Here is a 4,450-nt window from a genome sequence, read left to right on the forward strand (position 1 = left end):
TACCTCCTTCACAAGATTAATGTGAAACACAATGCATATGAAATGCTTAACCCAGGGCCTATCAGCTAGTAAGCCTTCAGCATTTAGCAGCTTTTATTACTATGTCACAGTGCCATTAATCAGCTCATGGAGCTATGAAACTCCTCAATCTCTTGGCTCCAAAAAAATCTCTGTTTTTAGGGTTAACTTCACTCAGGTATGGCAATTTTAGGAAGTGTTGAATAGGACTAGTTGAACAACTAAACCAACTCACCAAGCAAGTAAACAAAAACCAAAGCAGGGCCCTGCAATTATACAATTAGAATGTGATTTTTTTTCAGGATTTAAATCAAACTTGATCTCTCCCAGTTGGAAGGAATGGGAGGGTCTGGGACCTCTCTGCGTTGAATAGATGTAGATGTGTCCCTGTATGTGCGCACATTTGCACATGCTTGTGCCTGCACATATGTATTTTTTGAAGCAGAGCCTATGACATGTGTTTGTACAGTGCGTCAACACAAACTGCCTAGGAGTAGGCTTCCCCAAACACATTAATGTACACAGCGGATTGAGTCACACTATCAGTTAACATAGGGTTCCTGGTACTAACCCTTTCCAGCCTCCCTACTATCACTAGGTAAGCAATCCCATGCTACTCGACACAAGCTGACTCATACTTTTCGTTAAAACACAACTTACCAAAGGAGAATTTTTTGGATGCTTCTTCCTTCCAGGACAGGAAACAAAGATTCCCCAAATTCAACAGGACAGCAACCTCCATAGCTCTACCTAAATATATTCCCATAGTGCCTTTGATTCAGAGCTTTACTGAAGGCTGCTGGAAGACTCTCAATAAGGTTTCCAGAGAGCATATTTAGGGGGTGTGAGTTCACACCAGGTTGATTGCTGTGGGAAATTCCAGCCCTTACAACGCAGGGATGGTAGGGAGATGAGGGACTCTTTCACTGAATAACACCATCACAGAATTCACTTAACAGATTTTCTTTCTAGAACCCCTACTTTGGAACTCCCAGCCTCCTTGTGTGGAGAATTGCAAAATTATGTGCCACTTCTTTTTTATCGTTTTCAAGGCAGCTCAATGTTAACTTGGAAAAGGAAGTTTGTTGTTGTTGATGATACTGATATTACTCTAGATTTGTTTATTAACAAATATACCAGATCATGCACACCCAAATAAATTCCGCCTTTTAAATATTCACTTTGATATACCAAGAATTTGGAAAAGTGAATTCACCAAACATTACTAGGTCAGTTCCTATAAATCACAGTCTACCATAAGTTAGTGTACTTCTAAAGGTGGCTCCAGTGGCAAAGAATCTGCCTGCAATGCAGGACACGTGGGTTCGATCCCTGAGTCAGGAACATCCCCTGGAGAAAGAAATGGCAACCCACTCCAGTATTCTTGCCTGGGAAATCCCAAGGACAGAGGAGCTTGGCGGGCTACAGTTCATGTGGTCGCAAAAGAGTTGGACATGACTTAGCGACTAAGACTAATTAACTAAACAACAACAACAAAACCATAAGTTAATAGCATGTGTCCCAGAACCAGGTATCTTGGGCTGAGGTCCTGACTCTGTCATTTATGTGATGTTTGGAAAAATTCTCTCTCAGCCTCATTTTCAGCAATAAGGTGGTTATTGGGACTGAGGTTTTGACCACCAGCAGTTTTACTTCTGAGGAGGATGACTGACAGCCATTTCACAACAGGGAACTGGTAAAGCAAGATAAAAATGGCTGCTCAATAGATGTGCACAGTCAAGGATGGGCAGGGGGAGCAGGAGCCAATAGGTATTGCCCTCCAAAGAGAGCAGAAGACCACTTAAGTGTGCAAGTGAGTAGGACGCAGGCTATATACAATAACAGGAATATTCGCGGACAGTTGAGAGGATGAGAATATGAGTCCTGAGGCTGTGTGTTGCTATATATGAGGTTTGTGCAAATTGCTTCATTTCCCTGTGCTTCTGTTTCTTCCCCTATAAAATAAGCATCATAAAACTGCCTACATCATAAGGCTTTGAAGAAGATTGTGATATAATAAATATAAAGAGCTTAGCAAAATGTCTGGCCCATAACAAGCTCAGTGTGTGTGTGGCGGCGGGGGTGGGGGGGCGGTGGACGGAGGAGGAGGGAGGGAGGGAGAAATCACCTAAACACAGTCCTTATCCTCCTTCAGAGCTTGCATTCTTAGAAGCATGCAGAGGACCAGTGCATGAATAGCTTCCCTATCCTCTAAGTGGTGGGCAAATGGTATTCACTAGTGCTGTAACGATGAGGAATCCCATTCACATCATATGGGAATCAGGAGACAGTATATGGAGGAGGGTTAGGCTCAGGGGATGAGTAGGTATTTGACAATTAGACTTGATGGGGTGGGATATTTAAAGGAGGGAGTAGCTTTGTAAGGGCACAGGGGTGGGAAAGTGAGGCAGAGGTTCAGGAAACAGAGTAATTTTGTTTGGAGACTACTTGTAAGACTTTGGCCAGTTCTGACACTCTTTAGTGTTACAAATAACAGAAAACAGACAGGAGAAGTAGGTTGAGGATGCCAGATAAAAACATTTATGTCTTGGCAAAAAGGTGATGGGGTGTCACAGCAGATTTTTGATGATAAGAATGACATGATTACATTGGACTTTCAGAAAGCTTATCTTACAGGGTTACAACAGATGGATTTGAGAAGAAGATCTGAGTCCAGGAGATGGGCTCAGAGGCTACTGCAGCCATCTAAATGACAGATGACAGTGACTGCACCGGAGGATGACAGGAGATGGAAAGAAGAAGATGAACTACAAAGACGTTATCAGTAGGATTTGGTACTGGAGCATTGACAGAGTGACTAAAAGTACAAGTCAATGCGTGGGAGCACCAGCAACAGTGACTGGGGAGTGGCACAGGTTTGGCAACAGAGGGTGACTTGTGTGAGGTAAAATCTGAAGCCCTAGTGGGGCATATAAGCAGGGCCGCGTGGCAGGCAGTTGGAAAAAGCACTGACGCTTCAACGGCATGGTGATTGCACAAGGAGTTTTTGAAAGTTCTTCGGAAACATTCCAACAGGAATGAATGAGAATCTTTAGACTCAAAGCACTGACTAGATTGTGCCCTTCTATACATAATTCAACATTGTAAAAAATCATACAAAACCATAAAATGTGCATAAGGAAGTCCAATAAATTCTGATTTTCCCCACGAAAATCAGACATTTCAACTATCAAAAATATTTATGAAAGCTTTACTCCCAAATCTCTCTGTTTGTCTCTCTCTCATAATGGTGCCCTAAGAATGGCCTTGGTCTGTCTTTTGGAAACCTGAGATTGACTTATAAGCCAGGTCCCAAGCCACATAAAGACAGCAGGCTCATCACCTTATAATTATGCCTCATTTCTTGACCACAGAACAGCATTACTGATCACCTATTTAATTGATTAGAATTAGCCTCAAATGATATAGCTATTTTCAGAGAAAATTCCCTTAAAGGGTAAAGATTTGCTCTTATTTAGGACATGAGGGCATTAAAAAAAAATTCACCCTATCTCACACAATACACAAAGATAAATTCCAAATGGATTAAATCCAGTTTCACAAGTGAGTTAGTGAGTGAAAGTCACTCAGTTGTATTCTTTGCCACCCCATGTCCATGGGATTCTCCAGGCCAGAATACTGGAGTGGGTAGCCTTTCCATTCTCCAGGGGATCTTCCCAATCCAGAGGTCAAACCCAGGTCACAAGTTTGTTCATTTAATGAAAAAAGAATAGATAGAAATCCCTGCCCTCTTGAAACTTACTTTCTGATTAGGTGAAAAAGTAAACAGTAAGTAAGCTGTATAGTATGTTGGACATTAATGAGTGCTATGAATAAAGGAAAAGCTAGTAGGGGTTGGAAAGGCTGGAGTCGGGTAAGCTGCAGTTTACAACTGTGTGAACAAGGGAGATGTTGAAAATTGACATTTGAGCAAACACTTGAAGATGAGGGAGTTTGCCCTGTTGATACCTGGGGCTAGATTGTCAAAGACAGAGGCAGCTGCCAGTGAAAATGCCCTAAAAAGTGGGAGCATATCTGGCTGGATTGGATGGTCAACAAGAAGAGCAGTTAGGGGCTTCCCAGGTGGTCCAGTGGTTAGGCCTCTGCACTCCTACTGTAGGGGGCATGGGTTTGATCCCTGGTTGGGGAACTAAGATCCCATATCCACCTTAGCCAAAAAATTTAAATAGTAATAATAAATGTCTTAAAAAAAAAAAAAAGAAGAGCAGGTGGCTGGAGCAGAATGATAGAGGGAAGAATGGTAGGAGATAAGGTTGGCAGAGGATAAGATGGCTAGACAGCATCACCAACTCAATAGACATGAATTTGAGCAAACTCCAGGAGACAGTGAAGGACAGGGAAGCCTGGTGTGCTGTAGTCCATGGGGTCACAAAGAGTTGGACACGACTTAGCAACTGAACAACAACAAAGT

Source organism: Bubalus kerabau, chromosome X, assembly GCF_029407905.1.
Source record: "Bubalus kerabau isolate K-KA32 ecotype Philippines breed swamp buffalo chromosome X, PCC_UOA_SB_1v2, whole genome shotgun sequence".
NCBI classification, from domain to species: Eukaryota; Metazoa; Chordata; class Mammalia; order Artiodactyla; family Bovidae; genus Bubalus; species Bubalus kerabau.